Source organism: Ovis aries, chromosome 1 (genome assembly GCF_016772045.2).
Source record: "Ovis aries strain OAR_USU_Benz2616 breed Rambouillet chromosome 1, ARS-UI_Ramb_v3.0, whole genome shotgun sequence".
NCBI classification, from domain to species: domain Eukaryota; kingdom Metazoa; phylum Chordata; class Mammalia; order Artiodactyla; family Bovidae; genus Ovis; species Ovis aries.
The window spans coordinates 73,525,769-73,549,098 of record NC_056054.1 but is presented as its reverse complement, the minus strand read 5'-3'; the positions used below and the strand labels follow the sequence as shown (position 1 = coordinate 73,549,098).

General features: G+C 39.2%; 1 pseudogene; it reads right to left on the bottom strand.

Annotated features, from left to right (window-relative positions):
* The window catches only part of LOC101120212 (bifunctional 3'-phosphoadenosine 5'-phosphosulfate synthase 1-like), a 72,634-nt pseudogene that overhangs the window by 12,244 nt on the left and 37,060 nt on the right, over positions 1-23,330 (bottom strand).

Below are 23,330 nucleotides of genomic sequence, written 5' to 3'. Positions count from 1 at the left end.
AACTGAACTGAACTGAAATCAGTATTAGTGGCTGACCTCTGATGTAGTGAATAATGCTTTGTTAAGTAGCAGATGTCAAATAACATTTTTTCTTCAAACAACTTTTAATTGAATTAAAGCCAGCTAAATTTGCAAATCATAAAATAATTTTTTTTGGAGTACTAGAACACTGCAAAACTGCTGCTGCTGCTGCTGCTGCTGCTGAGTCGCTTCAGTCGTGTCCGACTCTGTGTGACCCCATAGACGGCAGCCCATCAGGCTCCCCCGTCCCTGGGATTCTCCAGGCAAGAACACTGGAGTGGGTTGCCATTTCCTTCTCCAATGCATGAAAGTGAAAAGTGAAAGTGAAGTCACTTAGTCGTGTCCGACTGTTAGCGACCCCATGGACTGAAGCCCACCAGACTCCTCCATCCATGGGATTTTCCAGGCAAGAGTGCTGGAGTGGGGTGCCATTGCCTTCTCCGCCAAACTAATCGCCAATGCATTTTATCCAGTTGAAGCAAACTTCCAGAAAATATGGTGAGTCCATCCCTCTCCTCTCCTCTCATTCTTTTTCAAGGGTTCCATTGCACTCTTTCAGGTATGCTACTAATACCAGAAGGACATTATACCACTCTGTAGTAGGGGTTGAAAATTTCCATTCAAAATTACCTGCACCCAATTCAAGTTACCTGTACCTAGCAGGTGCGATGACCTGGCAGCTGCCCCAGAAATGGCATCACACTTCCACCCCTGCTCTAATATGTTCCTATTTATTTATGTAAACTTTACTGCCCAGTGGATATGCCAGTGTGACTGAGCAGGAGTTTTGTCTTTCCTAAAAACTCTAGCAACTGCCTTATCACCCCTAAACAAGCATGGGATCTTAGTAATCTTAATAACAACTGTGAGCTTGCTAGGATAATACATCTTCAAGTCATTTGACAGAAACACAAAATAAAGATTAAGTAAAAACATCAGCCTTACTCTACACTGCAGTGTCAGCCCAAGTTCTCCTCTCCATCCACTTTCTATCAAATTGCTGCCACCACAGCCTTCCTAATTAGAGATTTTGGAGCTGCTTCAGCTCTAGCAACAAACAGAGTGAGTGGCATGAGTATGTCTTACCTTGACTTCATGCCCTTTCCAAGATCTCTGTGCTTTCAACTGCCTCTTCCCCTTCACTTGACTGCCTCACTCTATGGCTTTATGGCAGCCACATTTCCCATGCCTTTCTTTGTCACTAGACAATTGTCAGAGTGAAAAACCAGCCCCATAGGATTCAGGCCAGGAGAAGATAATGTAATCCTTTACATTTTCAGCAGAAGCAGGTGATAGCATATCTTTGTCCTTCAGATACATAAGGCAGTACAGCCCTCACCTCTCAGCTCACCTTCTCCAGGACCCATGATAATGAGTAAGTTGAGTGGAGATCACAATTTTGAGGGTAAACTGCCAAACATCCGTCAACACCTACTGATGTCTGTGTTATTGCCCTGAAGTATTTCTTCAGGTTTTGAAGAGTGATGTGAGAGGGCTCTCCTGCACCGACTCTGGCCGCTGAGCTGTTGGAAGGGACACTTCTCAATATGCCAAAGTATTTCATTCCCTGCAGCTAAGGCTTAGCAGATCTCTTCTGATGAAAACCACTAAGCAAAGGCTTGAAAACTCACCCAAAGCTATCGAAACAAAGGACAGGTGCTAACTGAAGCAGGAGAACCTGTCTTTCTAGCAAAAGTCTGAAGTTAAAAAAAAATCCTCAGAATGTGATTACAGAAATTTTACTAGCTGCTACTGAAGAAATTATATATGTAGCACACATTAAATGTATCTGCATTCTTTTAAATAAATGGTTGCCCACTATACAGGGATTACCCCATGTTTTGAAAGTTCACTTTACACCACTTCGCTTTTAAGAAAGACCTACATTAGTTTAACTGTTCCTTGGTATTGGAAGAGGATTGATTCCAGGACCCCTAAGGAAATCGAAACCCATGGATGCTCAAGACCCTTAAGTAAAGTGGTGTATTATTAGCTTATATTCTATGCACAACTTCATACAGTCTTTAAGTCATCTCTAGATAGATTCTAATACCTAATGGAAAAGAAATGCTACATAAATAGTTGTAAATACAATGTATATGCTATGTACATAGCTGCTGGTATGCATCAAATTCACATTTTGCTTTTGAAATTTTCTGGATTATTTAAAGAAAATATTTTTGATCATAGTTGAATATGTGGATGTACACTTGCAGATACGAAGGGCAGACTGTACCTGTTTTTTTGCTAATGAAAAGAATCCAGAGAGGATTTTTCACTTTTACGGAAAAAACAAAAGGCACAGTAGCCTTCAGCACTAGTTTTGCAGCCAGTCACTTCAGAGGCAGAGCTCACCTGGAGCAGCAAGAGTGGCATCGCCAGGTTCCTTTCCCGGGAACTGCACTCAGCATCTTAGCATCAAGACCCATGGCTCTGAACTGTGTCTGTAAGCATCTATCAGTGCTTTATCTCCATTTATTTTCCGTACAGTTAGCAAGATGTGCCCTTGGGTAATTGCTTCTTCAGTTTACAAAAGGTTTCATAGAAATGTTGTCTCTTTGGATAGCAGGGGAAACCTATACACAGTTACCTACATCACTGAATCACTTAATATTAATCTTAGGGTTGTTCCATATCTCCCTTTATTAAAAAAATCCTTGGTTTATATAATGTATTTATAAACATTCTCATTACTGTTATATAAAAAGTTACATCATGTACTGGATTTGATCTCTGCAAGAAAATTATTCCTGCAGTTAAATAGAGTGCATCTTCAATTCACCCTGATAATGTTCAAGGAGACATGTTTTCTGAAACACCAAAACATTTAAATATGAGAATTTTAGTGGTTAAACTATAGTGTAAAGACTAATGAATTACAGTGACTCTTGCAAAGAGATGTTCAGGACTCAAATTGCCACGGCCATGAATAACATGGTTTACAAAACATTTAGAATTGGTCATTAGCAAGCAATCACAAGTGAGATAACATAATTAAATAGATTTCTCTGTAGTTTATTAATAAAGTCTTTGTGTTTGCTTAATGTGACTAAGGAGTTTGCATTAGAGATGGGTATTATTTACTTGAGAAGACAAATATAAACTGCCATGTTGAACTTGGATAGCTTTTCCTCCTTGACAGTTTTTTCTATCATAGTCTATCTTGCTGTAGGAAAATAAGAATTATCAAAAGTGGAGAGTGTGTCACTTGCGCACTTTTACCATAATTATCTCATAGGTAAATTGATATCTTATTGTGGAGCAACTTGCCAAAGATAACTTCTAATCGTATATATGAATATATATTTTTTCTAATATAGCCTCAGCTGCAATAAGCCAAAGCAGTGTGTGTTCTTGTCCTCTGTGGATTTGGCCCAGCATCAAACACTAGATCTTGCATCTCACAGACACAGAGAAAAAATAGAGGCTGAGTTGAACCCTGCTAAATTAGACACTAAAAATCATTTTTTATTTATGTCTTACTCCCTGCTTCCAGGTAACAACAACAAAAGAAATATTCGAAGAAGTTTTTCTTGCTTTGAGGTCACAATCCATGATACTGCTGGGAACTGAGTGAAACATAGTGTAAAAATAGAAAACTGTCTAATAGTGATTGCCAAATAGAAGTGCCACTTTTTACATGATTTCTAGGTCTGATTCATTGCTTTTGGAAAGCTGGCAACCTTATTTAAAAGTCTGATTTTTCCAGCTCCACGGAAACTTCTTGGGAAATAGGCAGCTACGGTTTCTGAGATAAGTTTGGCGCTAGTAGCAGGAATGAGCGAACTTACTGGAGTCAGGGACCAGGAATGCAAGCCCCAGGGATGGTGGCTGAGGCTTCAAAGGGGCAAAGACTATGTGGAAAGCATCTTTTTGTCTCCTAGACAGAAAAGGATACTTTGTGGGAAGTATAACCGAGACTATAAGAACAGATAACGAGTTACGTTAGGTCCTGATTCCCTCACTTTCTTGCGAGGGAAAATTATTTAGCTGTTTGTTTCTTTAAGTATGAGTGAGGGATAATGATAACATCTACTTAGTAATTTAATTGTGAGGATTAAATGGGATAATCCATGTAAACCATCCAGCCAATCTAGTGTATAGTAGGTGTTCATTAATATTATATACTGTTATTAACAATCCTATAAATTGCATCCTATAAAGGGGAGTGGGGGAATTGTTCTTTTGAGTATATTCTCAGCTAGACTCTAATAGGATCTTTTTCTAACCAGCGTTCCAACTGTAGATAAAGAATATAGTTGCTCAAACACAAGCCTTAGGGCAGAAAAAGATGAATGATGGCCTTTCTGAAGAGAAATTGGATCCTCCCCCTACTGATACCACTGAAGCCCAATAAATAATGCCAAGAGGGTCTCCAATGCCACCAATGAAAACAAGAGGTATATAATGACAGGTTTGAGATGAATGATTTTAAAGCATGACAAAAAAGAGTCATTAGGACCTCTAAAATGAATCTGGAGGCTTCCCAGGGCACTATGCTGACCTTCTCTGGGAGATCTAGTTCTTACGAGCGAACACCAACATCTGTTCTACCCTTGTAGAATGACAGTAAGCAATCACATAAAAGTGATAAAGAACAGCTGTAGCTACAACGAGTTAAAGCATTTCCTCCTCTATTCATGTGAATATGTTTTTGCAGCCTGAAAAGCCTGCTGACATGTGGATAGGAAGGAACGTGCTTTAGGAAAGGGATTGGCTAGAGTCCTCTGGATCTCAAGAGGGGCTTGTACCCTGGGTTGTATGATGCCCAGAAGGGAAACCTATGAGAGTGCTTCATGAAAATAGAGGTTCCAAGGCACCCAAATTAGGGGTCATTTACTACTGATGGAACCTATGAATTAGAGCTGGGTGGCGATAAACATAAGCTGAGATGTGGAAGCAGTAGGAGTGTTAATAACAGAGGACTCTGGCAATGAGAACAGGTAAGAGCTGAGGCCATGCATACCGATACTCTCAAACCTGCTTAGGGAAAGGCAGATCCTCAAAGAAATGTGCCACATTGGGCAGAGACAGACTGTCCAAATAAGGCCCCCCTACCCCCAAGTCTGGTTACTATGCAGGAGGATTAGAGCATAGATGGACATTCGTTCTCCCTGGAGACTCTGCTAGAACTTGCCCCTGGTATTGAGCACTTATTCATTCAGACATTTCCCACTTGGTGAATGAATGACAAGCATTACACCCTCTCAGCTTTGCCTGGGCTGATATCTGGCATGTATCATTTCCCTCTTTCCTCAATTTTCCATTGTCAAATCATCCATTAAATTGGATTGAACCCGCCTAAGCCAGCCTGTCATGGAGCACTCAGGAGAGATTACTTTGAAAGGAACAAGACCTTGGCTGTCAGGCAGGTTAGCACAAGCTCTCACCACTCAGCTTCTCACCTCCCAGAAGCCCTGTGACATCCTGGGGGGCTTAGGCTACCTAGCATGCTCCCCCTTCTCAGCACCCTCTCTCCCTGGTGTGGAAACTGTAATTACCCTGTTCTAGCCTCTAGACATTTTTTATTTTTCAAGGAAAGAACAGAGGATGAGGTAGAAAACTGGACATGTGAGCTGTCCTATGATATTTTATATTCAAGTTTCACTGTGTAACCTTCTGAGATAATTTCCCCAACAAGTGTGAGAAAATTTGGGGAAGAATCTTAACTGTGAAACCTTAACTGATGTTTCCGTCAAAAACCATTTGTTTAAACATTAGACAAGGAAAGGGCCATGAAAGCAAGCTGAATTAGCTCCTAGTTCTTTAGAGAGAACTGAAACACATTTTTCTTGTACTGATCACTTTCCAGGGAAAGGTGTCTCCTCACCCAAGGCGTAATGGCAGCACCATTGTCAGGAAGGATGAAAAGCATGCTGACTTCAGGTGAAATGGGCAGCTGGCAGCTTTCAGGCTCTGTCCTGGGTGACACTTCATGTGGGTGACAGAGCTGCTGTGCTTCAAACAGGAGCCCGTAATCATCAGAAACTGACTATTGGAGAGAGCTGGAAGGAAAGCTTAGGGGAGAAAGTCTCAAACTAAATATATGTTCCCCAGTATCCTATGCCTGATCCAGGTCTTTGAAAAATCTTATTTGTGAATTCATCTATAGTCAATTCTTTTATTTATTTATTTTTATATAAACAGATTGTCATTGTAGTTCCACAAGGCTGAAGAGGTGATGGTTAGCTTCTCTTGTTTCAAGTCTAAATTCAGGACTAATAGGAGGAGGCATAATTGCCCTATACTTTCTTACATTTGCTTTACTTTTCTAAAAGGAGTATCTGTAATTTCCTCTGCAAATGAAACCTCAATATTGTTGTTATTCAGTCGCTAAGTCATTGTTGTTCAGTCACTAATGCCATCTTTCTCTGACTCTTTGCAACCCCATGGACTGCTGCATGCCAGGCCTCCCTGTCCCAGAGTTTGCCCAAGTTCATGTCTGTTGAATCAGTGACACCATTCAAATGTGTGCTGGATTATATTTGCTTTAGTCTGTTCTCTTTTCCCCCTCCTTATTGCCTTGGTTAAGAATGTTACTAACTTTCATTGGGTTTTTGACAGGTCTCTTAACTAGTTTCTCTACCAATAGTCTTGCCCCTTCAAACCACCTTTCATAATGCTGAAAATGCTGTCCAAAACAAAGCTGATTATGTAATTTTTCTTTTTAAAATCCTTCAGTATCTCCCTACTGCTTATTGTTCACTATATACTGTCCTTTTAAATGAAATATGCCAGTCAAGCTAGCTCAGGGATTCCATGAAAAGTTACTATGAGTTGTTCTATTGTACCTGTGAATCTTTTTTAAGTATCTCCTTGCACCTACCTTTTTGGATTTTCTCAGCTCCTTGCTTGACCCTCACACTGACTTGATATTTGGGTTGACAGCTCACTTTTAGATACATTGATCTGGCTTCATTGTTGGCCTTTTCTTGGACATAATTTCCTATATTCCAAGTGGCTTCATGTACTACAAAGTTATATTAATTTGCACTGCAAAGTTGCATTCATTCATCTATCCATCTGTTCACTTAAAAATGGTGTCATGCACTATATTAATTATTGAGAACAGGACAGTGAATGAGTTGCCTTGCTTAAAATTGAATTACTTACACTATAGTAGAGAATAGCAACAGTTAGAACCAGACATGGAACAATGGGCTGGTTACAAATTGGGAAAGGAGTACATCAAGGCTGTATATTGTCACCCTGATTATTTAACTTATATGCAGAGCAAATCATGTGAAATGCCAGGCTGGATGAAGCACAAGCTGGAATCAAGTTTGCCAGGAGAAATACCAATAACCTCAGATATGCAGATGACACCACCCTTATGGCAGAAAGTGAAGAACTAAAGAGTCTCTTGATGAAAGTGAAGCAAGTGAGTGAAAAAGCTGGCTTAGAACTCAATATTCAGGAAATGAAGATCATGGCATCTTGTCCTATCACTTCATTGCAAATAGATGGGGAAACAACAGAAACAGTGACAGACTTTATTTTCTTGGGATCCAAAATCTTTTCAGATGGTAACTGCAGCTATGAAATTAAAAGACTCTTGCTCCTTGGAAGAATAAGTTCAGTTCAGTTGCTCAGTAGTGTCCTACTCTTTGTAACCCCATGGACTTCAGCACACCAGGCTTCCCTGTTCATCACCAACTCCCGGAGCTTGCTCAAACTCATACCCATCAAGTTGATGATGTCATCCAACCATCACATCCTCTGTCATCCCCTTCTCCTCCTGCCTTCAATCTTTCCCAGCATCAGGGTCTTTTCCAGTGAATCAGTTCTTCGCATCAGGTGGCCAAAGTACTGGAGTTTCAACTTCAGCATCAGTCCTTCCAATGAATATTCAGGACTGATTTCTTTTAGGATTGACTGGTTGGATCTCCTTGCAGTACAAGGGACTCTCAAGAATCTTTTCCAACACCACGATTCAAAAGCATCGATTTTTTGGCACTCAGCTTTCTTTACAGTCCAACTCTCATATCCATACACGACTCCTGAAGAAACCATAGCTTTGACTAGATGAAACTTTGTTGGCAAAGTAATGTCTCTGCTTTTTAATATGCTGTCTAGGTTAGTCATAGCTTTTCTTCCAAAGAGCAAGTGTCTTTTAATTTCATGGCTGCAGTCATCATCTGCAGTGATTTTGGAGCCCAAGAAAATAAAGTCTGTCACTATTTCCATTGTTTCCCTATCTATTTGCCATAAAGTGATGGGACCTTGGAAGAATGGGACCTTGAGAGGAATGCAAGGAGATCCAACCAGTCAATCCTAAAGGAAATCAGTCCTGAATATTCATTGGAAGGACTGATGCTGAAGCTGAAACTTCAATACTTTGGCCACCTGATGTGAAGAACTGATTCACTGGAAAAGACTCTGATGCTGGGAAAGATTGAAGGCAGGAGGAGAAGGGGATGACAGAGGATGTGATGGTTGGATGACATCACCAGTTCGATGGACATGAGTTTGAGCAAGCTCTGGGAAGTAGTGAGGGACAGGGAAGCCTGGTGTGCTGCAGTCCACAGGGTTGCAAAGAGTCACACATGACTGAACAGCAGAACTGAACTGAGAGAATACAGATAAATTTTATAGAATCAAAGGATAGTCTCACAAGAAGAAATGTCCAAACTGACAACTGGAGGATAAGCAGAAGGTAGTGTGAAAAAAGAGGGAAGAATATATTATTTCAGTGCCCAAAAGAGAAATTTCCAAAGGCAGAAACGAGATTGGGGAAGGTAAATGACAAGAGATGGGGCTGTACAGCTAAGCATCAGTGACATCATGGTGGGCTTTATACACCAGGAAGGCATAAGATTTCATCCTGAGGCCAATAAGAGGACTCATTGAGACTATTAAGCAGGGGAGAGGTTAACTGATTCAAACTGCAGTATAATGATTTTAGTTTTGTATATAGATGAATTTGAAGTGGTAAGTCTGGAGCCAAGGATAAGTATAACCATTGTGAGAAGTGCTGACAGTAACATGGGTTAGTACGGCTGAGTAATACTCCATTGTGTATATAAATCACAATTTGCCTATCCATTCATCTGTCAATGGACACTTAGGTTGCTTCCGTATTTTGCCTATTGTGAACAGTGCTGCTATGAACTTTGGGGTTCATTTTCAAATTATAGTTTTCTTCCAGATATATATATATATTCAGGAGTGGAGGTAGACCATATGGTAACTTTATTTTTCATTCTTAAAGGGAATTTCATACTGTTCTCTATAGTGGCTCTACTAATTTAATCTGCAAAATTTTCCTTTTTTCTTCCTCTTCATTGGACAGCTTCTACTTAGCCTTTGAAATTTCATTCATGCTTGACTTTCTTAGGAAAACTTTCTTGCTGGTCTTCCTTTGAGAACAACACCCCTACAGGTCACCCTTGCCACATCCCGCATGATGTTAAGTCTAGAAAGTTTTAGCAAAGATATTCCCACATGAATATGAAGTGGACTTCTTCATCTTATTATTCTGGTAAGAGCTTCAAATAACTAAAACAAAAATTTTCTTATTGAAAGCACAACCACAGGTATTACTGATAAGAGGTGTATGTTAAAGTTTGATGTGCCCTCAGCGTTACCTAGTTCACCTCTTTTAGTTTATAAGTGAGGAAACTCAGGGAGGTTCAATGACACTTCTAAGAACATACAAAGCACAATATCAAAACTGGAACTATTTTTGCTCTCCCAGTTCACTGTCCTTTCTACTACAACAGAGCTATCCCAAATGCCCTTTTACCTATGAACTCTTCACTTACCTCCCCTCCAACCACCAGTCTTTGTCAGTGATCTTATAGCTTTTCCTTTTATTATGGGTTCTGGCATTAGGCCTCAGAATGGGAAGGTTAGTACTCTTTTTGTAACTCTCTATGAGATTGCGAGCTCTTGACAGCTGGCACCATATGCTCAGTTACCCGCGGTTCCCTAGCATGGTAACAAGTATAGAGCAGGCTTCTGTAAAGGTTGACTGAATAGAACAAAGAATGTTAACAACTGAAAGTATATGCTAGTGTTGAATTCATAGGTAATATGTATGTGTGTGACCAGTGCAAATTCAATGATCTCTATTTAGAACTCAAGTGCTATGTTACCTTGATGAGCATCACAGTTACTTATCAAAACTCAAAGAGTGCAAAGATAGAACTGCTTTTTGTTATTATCATGCTAATAATCCTTACCATTAGAGTCTTTTGACATTTATTGTCTGCTCTTTATAACATATTTTAGCATAATGCTTATCATTATTTCAACCAAGTAGAGTTTCAGGTTGAGAAAAATCTGTTAGTGGTCACTCCACAGTCTTTCCTTCTCCTGACCCCTGACAATTCCTCATCTTATTCATATGGATTTTCCAATTCTTCCCATTTAATGTAAATGGAATCATATAATACACCATCTTTTGTGACTTGCTTCATTCACTTAGCATAATGTTTTTAAGGTGTTTCATTGTTTTGATAGGTACTGGTACTTCATTTCTTTTTATGGTTAAGTAATAGAACTGATTTTTTAAAAATACTTTTAAGAATTAATTTGTCCATATTTTTAAGGATTTTCATTGGTAAAAGAGCATCGGCAATTCCAGATAAATATTCAGTCCTTAATGTGCTGGTTGGGCTTCCCCAGCGGCTCAGCAGTAAAGAATCCACTTGCAGGGCAGGAGACGCAGGTTCGATCCCTGGGTAGAGAAGATCCCTTGGAGAAGTAAATGGCATAAATGGCAACCCATTCTAGTATTCTTGCCTAGGAAATGCTATGGACAGAGGACCCTGGCAGGCTACAGTCCGTGGAGTCATGAAAGAATCTGACATAACTTAGTAACTAAACAACAAAAATGCTTCCAGAATGTGCTGGTTAAGTATTTAAAATTGGATTTTTAAATGTTAGAATGCAACAGGGCATTTGAAAGAGTGACTTGGAGCTTCTCAGGAAAAAAAGTACACTTTCGGTAATTTTCTCTATCTCTTACAAGTCTTTCTTGATGTATTCTCCCCTTTTTTAACAGGAAAAGTAGGTAAGAGAACACGTCTAATGACTAACTAATCCCAGTATGCCCCTTCAGGGCCCTATGTATGTAATAGACCATCTTGTCACAGTAAAGTGGCTCCTTCCGAACATATTGCAAAAGCATCAAGCCCTTTTATTGGATTACACAGATCCAGACTGTGTAAAAAGCTCAGCTTGAAAGTAGTTCTTCTCTGCTCATATCCCACCTTCCTCTCTTGGTAGCAGAAATTGTGTTCATGACATTGGTTGAAACGTCTGATATTCTATGGGAAATTTCCCTCTTATTGGTAGTTTCTTATCATCAAGATTGTCTCTGATGATTGTCACTGCATTTTTCTGTTCCAGCCTTAGGGCAATGGGAAGTTCTGTCCGTATCCAACAAACACCAGTCAGGAATGTTCCAGGTGTGTGTACTGACCCTGTGTTGTCCTCTGTCACCAAGGCAGTGCCCCTCTCAGCTGGCCTCAGGAGAAAGGGGTGTACCAATAGAACCAGGGACCCCATGCCATGATTTGTGATTACTTTCTCATTGTATCATCAGGCCACTCAAGATGGCTGCTGTCTGTACATCCCCTGCCTGACCAGTGCCTGCTTTACCCACACCCTACACACATGATAGACCTTCCTATATATTTGTTCAGGCCCCAGTTAGTGATTGTTCTCATCAAAAAGCGTGGTGAGGGATGTACCCCTCTGCTGATTTCCCTGGTAACTCCCCCTATAAACTGACAATCTCCTCACATCAAGAGTGAAGACTGCTATTAATTCTGCCCACCACTGCTGCACACGGTAGGGTTTTGTCTCTCCAGGACCTTGTTTCAGATGTGTAAGCCCCCACATTCATTAAACCATTGATGTCTTTGTTGCTGACTATGGGCTCTTTCTTGAGTCCTAAAACTGGGCAAGTTTTAGGACTTGTAATCCTGCAGTTTCAGTCTAACACTCATCCGTTTTTTTCTCAGTGACTTTATCAGCACCCAGAGCTTCATAAATTGAACTAATATGAAATAGTAATAAGTAATATTTATTATTGAGTGACAACTTACCATGTTTGACCTCTATGAAATATTTTTAAACATTTATGGAGAAATAATTTACATATCACAAAATTTAGCCTTTAAAGTACAGAAAGCAGTGGATTTTTACTTAGTATATTCACAGAGTTACAGAGCCATCACCACCATGTAATTTCTGAATAGTTTCATTATCCCCAAAAGAAACCCTGCATCTATTAGTAGTTACTCCATAGCCTCTCCTTCTCCTGAGCCCTGACAATTCTTAATCTTATTCCTACGGATTTTCCAATTTTTTCCATTTCATGTGAATGGAATCATATAATACACCCTCTTTTATGACTTGCTTCATTCACTTAGCATAATGCTTTTAAAGGTGTGTCATTGTTTTGATATGTACTGGTACTTCCTTTTTATGATCAAGTAATAATCCATGGTATGGTTTACCATATTTTGTTTATCTATTCATTAATTGGTGAACATGTGAGTTGTTTCTACTTTTTGACTGCTATGAATAATGTTCCTATAAACATTCATATACAGGTTTTTGTATGTGGACATAGATTTCTTGTTTACTTGGACATCTCTATGTATCTATATCTATATCTATCTATAAGGACTTCAAAACACTCTTCTACAGTATCTTAAGTTGAGGAAACAGACTTGTCAAAGTAAAATAACTAACTCAGGGTCAAATGGCAAACCAGTGCTTTTGGATAATCATCTTCACAGTCAGGAAACTTCAGTCATCTTTGCTCCCTTTCTTTGTCACTCTATAACAAGTAAGCCTCCACATGCTATGAGTCTTTCTTTGGCTAACCGACTTCCATTCTTAAGGCTTTATATAATGTGATGGATAGTACTAATTGATTACCAAGTATGCATTTTCTCCTTCTTCCCATGACTTGATTATTGGTTTCAAGGTGCATAGCTGAAAATTTCATTCCTTAGTTTCATTTCCATAAATGAGTGGCCATATGTACCATTCCTGGTCAATTAGAAATAAATATAATGTTGTTAGGTGGATAGTAAAAATGAGGCTTTCAAAACATGAACATTTTGGTTAGGATGAGCCATTTTATCCTCCCCATGCCCTCACTTTCCTGTGATATGACTAATAGCTACAGCTAGATGTTCAAGCTGGTTTTAGAAAGGCAGAGGAACCAGAGATCAAATTGCCAACATCTGCTGGATCATGGAAAAAGCAAGAGAGTTCCAGAAAAACATCTATTTCTGCTTTATTGACTATGCCAAAGCCTTTGACTGTGTGGATCACAATAAACTGTGGAAAATCCTGAAAGAGATGGGAATACAGAGCACCTGACCTGCCTCTTGAGAAACCTATATGCAGGCCAGGAAGCAACAGTTAGAACTGGACATAGAACAACAGACTGGTTCCAAATAGGAAAAGGAGTACGTCAAGGCTATATATTGTCACCCTGCTTATTTAACTTATATGCAGAGTACATCATGAGAAATGCTGGGCTAGAGGAAGCACAAGATGGAATCAAGATTGCTGGGAGAAATATCAATAACCTCAGATATGCAGATGACACCACCCTTATGGGAGAAAGTGAATAAGAACTAAACAGCCTCTTGAAGAAAGTGAAAGAGGAGGGTGAAAAAGTTGGCTTCAAGCTCAACATTCAGAAAACGAAGATCATGGCATCTGGTCCAATCACTTCATGGCAAATAGATGGGAAAACAGTGGAAACAGTGGCTGACTTTATTTTTCTGGGCTCCAAAATCACTGCAGACGGTGATTACAGCCATGAAATTAAAGATGCTTACTCCTTGGAAGGAAAGTTGTGACCAACCTAGACAGCATATTAAGAAGCAGAGACATTACTTTGTCAACAAAAGTCCATCTAGTCAAGGCTATGGTTTTTCCAGTGGTCATGTATGGATGTGAGAGTTGGACTATAAAGAAAGCTGAGCACCGTAGAATTGATGCTTTTGAACTGTGGTGTTGGAGAAGACTCTTGCGAATCCCTTGGACAGCAAGGAGATCCAACCAGTGCATCCTAAAGGAGATCAGTCCTGGGTATTCGTTGGAAGGACTGATGTTGAAACTGAAACTCCAATACTTTGACCACCTGATGTGAAGAGCTGATTCATTGGAAAAGACCCTGATGCTGGGAAAGATTGAGGGCAGGAGGAGAAGGGGACGACATAAGATGAGATGGTTGGATGGCATCACCGACTCAGTGGACATGGGTTTGGGTGGACTCAGGGAGTTGGTGATGGACAGGGAGGCCTGTGTTCACGTGATCGCAAAAAGTCAGACATGACTGAGCAACTGAACTGCACTGAACTGAACTGATAGTCACCATCTTTTCACTCTGAAGAAAAGGCCAGGATAATTGCAGATATTGTGACCCTTCATTCTTGAACTACTCAAACAATTCCAGAAGCTGTCTACTTGCAAACATCTCTAGCACATACGAGGGCCTTGTGCTTCAAAGGCACCAAAAGAAACTTGAGCCTTATTAGATGCCACGTGCATGTGGCTAGTTGCTCAAAAATGTCCGAGTGTTTGCGATATTTTGGACTGTAGCCCACCAGGCTCTTCTGTCCATGGGATTTTCCAGGCAAGAATAATGGATTGGGTTGCCATTTGTTTCTCCGGGGAATCTTCCTGACCCAGGGATCAAACCTGTGTCTCCTACGTTGCAGGTTGATTCTTTACCTGCTGAACCATTGGGGAAGCAAACTTAATAAGAATTATATATTGCTTTGTCGTTAAGAGATGCCATTTTGCTTTTCTTATGTTGCTGAATGCAAATTTCTAATTTTAATGAGCCTTCAGGTCAATGGAATTAACCTTACATTTCCATTGTCAAAAATCATATTCAGACTGTAAGGTACAACTTTCTAAAGACAATTTCCCCAAAACCTTATGGAAAGTGACCTCTTTCTGAATTCGCTTTAGTACTCAATTTGTATCTCTCACTTGGAATTTGTAACATATTTGCAATATGGATATTTGTGCAGATCTCCTTTCCCAATTTTAGCCTTAGAGAATCTGGAGGAAAATTTAAGGTATTGACATTTTATCTGGGTGGTGCAAGCCTAAGGCAATAAAGAAGAAAAAGAAGAGAACCAAGATATGCGACATTAATTCAAGTCTATTATAGTTGATCAGGGCTTCCCTTGTGGCTCAACTGGTAAAGAATCTGCCTGCAATGCGAGAGACTTAGGTTCGATCTCTAGGTTTGGAAGATCCCATGGGGAAGGGAATGGCTACCCACTCTAGCATTCTGGCCTGGAGAATTCCTTGGACTGTATAGTTCATGGGGTAGCAAAGAGTGGACACGAGAGTGACTTTCATTTTACTTTGCTTTACATTTGTATCCAAGCTTTCACATCTGTACAGTCAACCAATCTTGAATCAAAAATATTTTTAAAAACTCCAGAAAATTCCAAAAATACCTTGAATTTACCTCACACCAGCAACTATTTGCATAGCATTTACACTGTATTTGCAGCTATTTGCATTATATTTACATTATACTAGATATAAATAATCTGGAGATAATTTAAAGCACCAATACAGTATACTAACACATATATATGGAATTTAGGAAGATGGCAATGACGACCCTGTATGCAAGACAGGGAAAGAGACACAGATGTGTATAACGGACCTTTGGACTCAGAGGGAGAGGGAGGGGGTGGGATGATTTGGAAGAATGACATTCTAATTTGTATACTATCATGTAAGAATTGAATCGCCAGTCTATGTCTGACGCAGGATGCAGCATGCTTGGGGCTGGTGCATGGGGATGACCCAGAGAGATGTTATGGGGAGGGAGGTGGGAGGGGGTTCATGTTTGGGAACGCATGTAAGAATTAAAGATATTAAAATTTAAAAAATAAAAATAAAATAAAATAAAATAAAATAAAATAAAGTGTATGGGAGAATCTGTGTAGGTTACATGCAAATACAACAGCATTTTACGTAAGGGACTTGAAAGAAAGAGAAGAAATTGTAGTTGTGTCTGACTCTTTGCCACCCCATGGACTGTAGCCTGCCAGGAACCTCTGTTCATGGAATTCTCCAGGCAAGAATACTGGAGTTGGTTGCCATTCCCTTCTCCAGGGGATTTCCAGATCCAGGGATCGAACCAGGGTCACCTGCATTGAAGGCAGTTTTTTTTTTTTTTTTTTGGCCATCTGAGCCACTGGGGAAGCCCCTGGCATCTCCATTTGTGGTGGGGTCCTGGAACCAATGCCCTTGAGACGCTGATGTTTCTCAGCTCACTTGTGCACTCAGTGCGTGAGACTTCACCCGAAGATTCACATCTCAGTAATGTACAAATGAGAGAAAGAAGGGGAAATTAACCTGACTTTCTCTCATCTCCTGTTTCTTAGTGGGCAAGGTCTGCCTTATGGGAAATTAATTTTTCATCTGGCTCCACAGGAGCTTCTGAGGAAGCCAAATCCCACACTCCCACGCTGCATCAGAGTATAAGAGTAGAAGGGTATTTGAAGAAGGCAGGTAGTCAACTGAGAGAGAAAGGAGACAGTCAATGGAATCTGAGAAAGCGAGCAAGGACTATGTCTAAGCCTTAAAGGTGGTTGCTGCTGCTGCTGCTGCTGCTAAGTCGCTTTAGTCGTGTCCGACTCTGTGAGACCCCATAGACGGCAGCCCACCAGGCTCCCCTGTCCCTGGGATTCTCCAGGCAAGAACACTGGAGTGGGTTGCCATTTAATTACCAGTTAATTTTTAACAGAAGAAATGCCACATGCTCAGTATTTAAAAATTTAAATAATAGAAAGAAATAACAAGAAGAAAATTCCCTCTAATCTTATTTTTCTATTAAAACAAGTCAAACTCTTTTGCATGTATTTATCATTTGTGTATATAGCTTTTTACAATATATACACATGACTTATTTACAATGGCATCCTGCTGAACTCAATTTTTAAATTTTATCTTTCACTAATTATATCATAAAATTCTTGATATTATTTAGTATTATTTTACTGTTTAAGTCTTACTAGCAATATCGTTTTATAAAAATGTGCCATATTTTTGACAAATCTTCCATTTCATGGTACATTGGTTGTTAAAATTTATTTTGAGCTATTAAAACTACTAAAAATTGTGTGATGAACATTCTCATTGCTCCATTTATGAGAACTTCAATCATTTATTTTCTCAGTTGAAATTCTTGGATGTGGATTTGTACCATACTATGTGAATAATTTTAATTCTTTTGATACATGTTGTGAGATTATATTCCAGAAAGATTTTCTAATTTATGTTCAACTAATAATTAAAGCAGAGACATTACTTTGCTGACTAAGGTCCGTCTAGTCAAGGCTATGGTTTTTCCTGTGGTCATGTATGGATGTGAGAGTTGGACTGTGAAGAAGGCTGAATGCTGAAGAATTGATGCGTTTGAACTGTGGTGTTGGAGAAGACTCTTGAGGGTCCCTTGGACTGCAAGGAGATCCAACCAGTCCATTCTGAAGGAGATTAACTCTGGGATTTCTTTGGAAGCAATGATGCTAAAGCTGAAGCTCCAGTACTCTGGCCACCTCATGCGAAGAGTTGTCACATTGGAAAAGACTCTGATGCTGGGAGGGATTGGGGGCAGGAGGAGAAGGGGACGACTGAGGATGAGATGGCTGGATGGCATCATGGACTTGATGGACGTGAGTCTGAATGAACTCTGGGAGATGGTGATGGACAGGGAGGCCTGGCGTGCTGCAATTCATGGGGTCGCAAAGAGTCGGACACGACTGAGCGACTGAACTGAACTGAACTGAACTGAATAATTAATTGGCTTCCTTGATGACTCAGTGGTAAAGACTCCACCTGCCAATGCAAGAGACATAGGTTTAATCTCTGGATTAAAGAAAGTGGCAACCCACTTTAGTACTTTTGCCTGGAATATCCCATGGATAGAGGGGCTCCATTGGGTCACATAAGAGTCAGACACAACTTAGAGACTAAACAACATCAAAAACAATAATTACTTAGAGGTCCTAATTTTATGTATCAATCATGTATTATTCTTAGACATTCTTTTCTAAATTGTTGATGAAAAACAATATAGTATTGCTATTTCAAAGTTGCATTGCTTGATTACCGTTAAAGATGAATATTTTATGTATGTTTCTAGACAATTAGCTTTTCTCCTCTTTGTGAATTGCCTATTTGTGCCCTTCATCATGATTTTAATTCATAAAGATTATAAGATTCTTTGAGGGCAGAGACTACATCTTATTCCTACTGGAGTCCATCTCTGTCAGTGAATGCCAGGCTGGGACTTCTATCTGTTTGCAGAATGAAAGAAAGACAATTTTCTATTATGTTTTTACTGAGTTACCAATAAAAGAATTAAATTAATTTTGCACATTTGCATTTAGAGAGCAACAAATGACATTTTTTCTCCACAAAAGGTTTTTTTTTTTTTTTTTCTTGAAGAAAATTTCTTAACTTCTTTTCGACAATAACACCATTTTTAGCCTGAATGGATAAGTACAAGATTGGACAGATTCAGCTATTTTCACTTTTTTTTTCTTTTTTTCCTCAGCAACTGTCAGATTTTTCTATTCTTACTAGCTATTTTGGGATATTCAGACACAAATAGAGATTTATTATCTCATTTCATTATAGAAAATGAAAGCACTAAAATAAAACATCTCAGAACCTCATCTTGGAGAACATTCTACAAACTTGTGCTTTTTCTGGATTATATTACACAACTAAGCCCACCAGGAAGATAATACTCAAACTTTTTTTGAGCCTAATTGTTCCTAAGCTGACCTGCTTCTTCTTTTTTCAGACCATTTTATTTTCAGCAGAACTCCTGTTTTCATTAAATCTGGGAATATGCAAATAGCATAGATGCAAAGATTAAAGAAAATTCTAATACAACAGATATTGCCCTTGAAAATGTATGCATAGATGTACATATATAGAGACATACACACATTTATACCTTCCTTCTGCATGAACGCTAAGTCGCTTCAGTTGTGTCTGACTCTTTGCAACCTTATGGAATATTGCCCACCAGGCTCCGCTGGCCATGGGATTCTCCAGGCAAGAATACTGGAGTGGATTGCCATGCCCTTCTCCAGGGTATCTTCCCAAGCCAAAGACTGAACCTGCATCTCTTACCTCTCCTGTGTTGGCAGGCGGGTTCGTAGGGCCATCTGAGAACACCACATTCCTTTTAGGCAGATCATTTTTCATATTCACTTTTCTCAAGGATTCCATGTTATGCAGAGGAAGTGGAAGTCACCATTTTTTAAGGAAGCTATGAGGTCTCATGAACACAAGTAGGCACACAGCTTTGTATAAGACTGAGATTCTGGGGTCACGATAGTTACACCACTTTGTTTTCCAAATTAAGTTATAAATGATTAAGGAGTGGGTGCCACAGACAAACATTCAAGTAAACCCTTGTATCCCTAATAAACCTGTAAGAATCCAAGTGTTTCTGGGATTGTTTATAAAATAGTCCCACTTCTCTCAAGATGGCATCTCAGCAGAACATTGCACTGTCTCCTTCTACTCAGGCCCATCCACATGGAATCTTTGGATTGATAGTTAGTCCCACAAAGATCATGGCACTGGTTTTGGACATCATCTTTCCAGGAATCCTGTAGCCCACTCCCAATCCTAGCTGGTGGGCAGTTTTGTTTTGTTTTGTTTTCCCTCCTCCAGAAATGCTCTTGACCATGGCTCTCTAACACTCAAAGTAGAATGCTGACTTACTGTATATATTGTATTCTAGTTCTATCATTTTGGGGGAGGGGTTCCACTTGTATTTCTTTCTTTCCTTTTTTTTTTTTTTCTTTAATTGGAGTGCAGTTGCTTTGCAATGTTGTATTATTTTATCTGTATAACAAAGTGAACCAGCTATTTGTATACATATATCCCCTCTGGAACCTCCCCCCCGCCACCACTCCAGGTCACCACAGCACTGAGCAGAGCTGCCTGTGCTGCAGAGGAGTTTCCCACTAGCTACCTGTTTTATGTACCTGTTGCAGTGTATATATGTCAATCCTAATCTCCCAGTTTGTCCCACCCTTTCCTTCCCAACCCCCTCTGTGTTCACATGTCCTCTACATCTGTGTCTCTATTCTGCCCTGCCAATAGGTTAATCAGTACCATTCTTCTAGATTCCACATATACGCGGTAATTTACAATTTTTCTCTTTCTGACTTACTTCAAATGACCATTGATTTTTTGATAGAATTTCATCATTTGGTTTCTCTAGAGATATATATACACTATGTATGTGTATTTATTTCACAAGAAGACTGTAATAACAGTCAAAAATAATATATATTGACATTTTTTTAAATTTAAAAATTATATATTCTCACTATGTAAAATGTGTTAGCAACCAAATATCATATGCTATTTCCAATTATTTAATATTTAGGTTTTAAAACTTTTTGCCATTATTATAAACAATAGAGACAGATTGTTCTGTCCATGGATATTTAACCTTATTTATTTCCTACACATTGTCAAGTGTATTGTATTGGATCTGTCATTTATCCATTAACTTGAAATACCACCTTTATCATGTACTAAATTCATATTTGTGTCTAGGATTTTTATCATATTACTGTTGCTATAAATTCATAGTCACTGACTTCAGTCAGGTTCTCATTACTCATTTTTATATCTTCCATCTTCATGCTTGGCTACCATTCCCATTCCCTTCGGCGATTAGTTTTGAACTTCACTACAGCTCAACACTCCCTTCTAAACCATTCTGCTACTTTCTGAACCCCTTCTTCATCTATAAGATAAGGCTACCAGTGTGGTTTTCCACAACATCCTTCCATTAGTGTTTTAAGGCTGCCGTAACAAAGTACCAGAAACTTAGTGGCTTATGACAACAAAAATTTATTATCTCAGTCCTGGAGACTAGAAGTCTGAAATCAGAACAGAAGCAGGACTATGTTCCCTGTGAAATCTGTAGAGCATTCTTCTTTGCTCCTTCCTAGCTTCTGGGAGTTTGCAGCAATCCTTGGTATTCCGTGACTTGTAGATGGATCAGTGGAGTTTTTGTTTTGATTGTCATATGGCTATCATCCCTCATGTGTCTTAACATTGTCTTCCTTCTCTGAGTGTCTGTCTCTAAATTTCCCAGTTTTATAAGGACTCAGCTATATAGGATTAGGGGTCTGATTATTCTACTCCAGTGTGATCCCTTGTTAGCTGATTACATATGCAGCGGCTCTATTTCTAAATAAGGTCACACTCTTCGGTAGTGGGGTAAGGACTTCTACATATATTTTTGTGACACAAGTCAATTCACATTAATCCCTTCTACATCCACCTGCATATTATTCCCCTCCTTTTGAATCAGAGGATAAGGCTTTATTTCTGTTCAGTTTAATGTGATGTACTTTATTCCAACTCCTCCTTTCTCTTCTGAGACTTTGCTCCATCAGCTAACTCTTCTTTTCAGCACATTCATCTTCTGCGTTTCCACTGACAACTCCCCTGCTATCTGCAAACATGCTCATGCCTTTCATCCTCTTGAAGGTGTCTGTCTTCTTAACCTGAAGCCTCTTTCCCTTTAGTTATAATTAAATATTTCCCCTCTTCTTTCCACATCAGTTCTGTCCATTCTATCAGCAGTGTTGACTGTTAATTTACAGTTTTCACAAAGAATTGATATGTGTCCTTTGACATATGTCATTGTGTATACAAGGATAATTAAAGAAAGTCAAAATTGAGATGCCAGTGCTAGCTGGTTAACTTAGCTCTCTTTCTTGTTAAGGAACCCAGTTTTTCCTAAGAGCCTGACAGTGTGTAGGCCAATATTCTTGATTCAGGAAAATTATGAATGGCCTCAATATTTGGAATTGTCCTTTGGAATGTTAGATATATTACATTATAATGAATTATTTTGTCACACTTGGTTTAAGATAACTGAGACTTGCACACATGATTAAATTATCTTTGTATCCCCAGAATTTGGCAGAGAGCTTGTAATTGATTGGGTGGCAAATAAATATTTTTAGGATCAATGGACTCATGGATAAATCTGTAATGTCTTTTCTAAGATAGCTTATCTTATAAGGTGAAATCAATTTGTTCATATGAAGACCAGTTTTCATGCCTTGATCTCATTAATTCAGTACTTTAGCCAGCAAAACAGACTGGTAATTATAAAAGTTTTTTTATAACAAGAAATAAAACTTCATTACCCAAACAGATATCCAATGGAACATTGTTTTGTGGAATTTTATATCAAATGAAGTAAAAATAAATAGTTGTACAATCTTTAAACTATTTATTTTTACAAATAAATTTAGGAAAGATAGATTTCTTTACGCAGAGATTCTTAGAGCCCACATTATTTAGATTTGCATTTGGCAGCATGTGACAGAAACCTGATTGTGTAGATATAAACAAGTAGGGGTTATGTTTCTCATGTAGGTAAAGCAAATGCTGAAATAAACAGCCCTGTTACTGAACCAAAGTTGGGGCTGCTAGCCCTCACACAGTAAAGCCAATCTACTGACACCAGGTTGTGGTGACCGAAAGTACAGCATTTACTGTAAGGCGCCAGACAAGGAATCTGGGACAGCTGGTGCTCAAAAAGTCTGGACTCTCCGACGAATTTTAGAAAAATATTTTTTTAAATATACTTTTTTTTTAATATAGATTTTTTTTTTCAATTGCAACATTTTATTGCAGCATCAGCAAAGGTCATATTTCTGAAACTTGTGAACATTGGGCAATTTTTAAGTTGTAACATTTCAGGTGGAAATATATAGATGTTTAAAAGACCTATTTATTTTTTGGTTGTGTTGAGTCTTCATTGCTTTCTCAGGGCTTTCTCTAGTTGTGGCAAGCAGGGGCTACTCTTTGTTGCGGTGCACGACCTTCTCACTGTGACGTCTTCACTTGCTGTGGAGCACCGGCTCTAGGTGCTCTGTGTTCAGTAGTTGTGGCCTGAGGACTTAGTTGCTCCACAGCATTTGGGATCTTCCAAGACTAGGGATCCAACCTGTGTCCCCTGCATTGGCAGGCAGACTCTGATTCACTATATCACCAAGGAAGTCCTAGCAAAGCATTTTCTAAAGGCAAGGTGAGGGGCTTCCCTGGTGGTCCAGTGGTTAAGGCACTGCCTTCCAATGCAAGGGATACAGGTTCAATAACTGATCAGGGAGCTAAGATTCCATATGCCTCACAGCCAAAAACACAAAACATAAAACAGAAGTAATATTGTTACAAATTCAATAAAGACTTAAAAAAAAAGACAAGGCAAGGGAGGGGTGTCCGAGGGTATGTGA